The sequence below is a fragment of the Nerophis lumbriciformis genome, unplaced genomic scaffold (assembly GCF_033978685.3).
Source record: "Nerophis lumbriciformis unplaced genomic scaffold, RoL_Nlum_v2.1 HiC_scaffold_50, whole genome shotgun sequence".
In the NCBI taxonomy this organism is placed as follows: Eukaryota; Metazoa; Chordata; class Actinopteri; order Syngnathiformes; family Syngnathidae; genus Nerophis; species Nerophis lumbriciformis.
The window spans coordinates 70,001-70,550 of NW_027316592.1; positions in this window are offsets into that span (position 1 = coordinate 70,001).

A 550-nucleotide genomic window follows, 5' to 3' on the forward strand; every position below is an offset into this window, starting at 1 on the left:
GAGTACCAGGCCTCTATAGAAAAGTTTGGTTTTTTGTCTATGTGTCATCATTTTAGAGTACCAGGCCTCTATAGAAAAGTTTGGTTTTTTGTCTATGTGTCATCATTTTAGAGTACCAGGCCTCTATAGAAAAGTTTGGTAAATTTGACTAAGTGTCTAGGAGCATTTCCCTTTAAGAAGGCCGACCTGCTATGGTTCTCCACCTGGGTCAGGAAAGCAAAATTGTCCCTCTCCTCGCTGGAAGTCCAAAAAAAGGCGTGAATTTGACTAAGTGCCTAGGAGGATGTCCCTTTAAGAAGGCCGACGTGCTATGGTTCTCCACCTGGGTCAGGAAAGCAAAATTGTCCCTCTCCTCGCTGGAAGTCCAAAAAAAAGGCGTGAATTTGACTAAGTGCCTAGGAGCATTTCCCTTTAAGAAGGCCTACGTGCTATGGTTCTCCACCTGGGTCTGGAACGCCAAATTAGTCCCTCTCCTCGCTGGAAGTCCAAAAAAAGGCGGAAATTTGACTAAGTGCCTGGGAGGATGTCCCTTTAAGAAGGCCGACGTGCT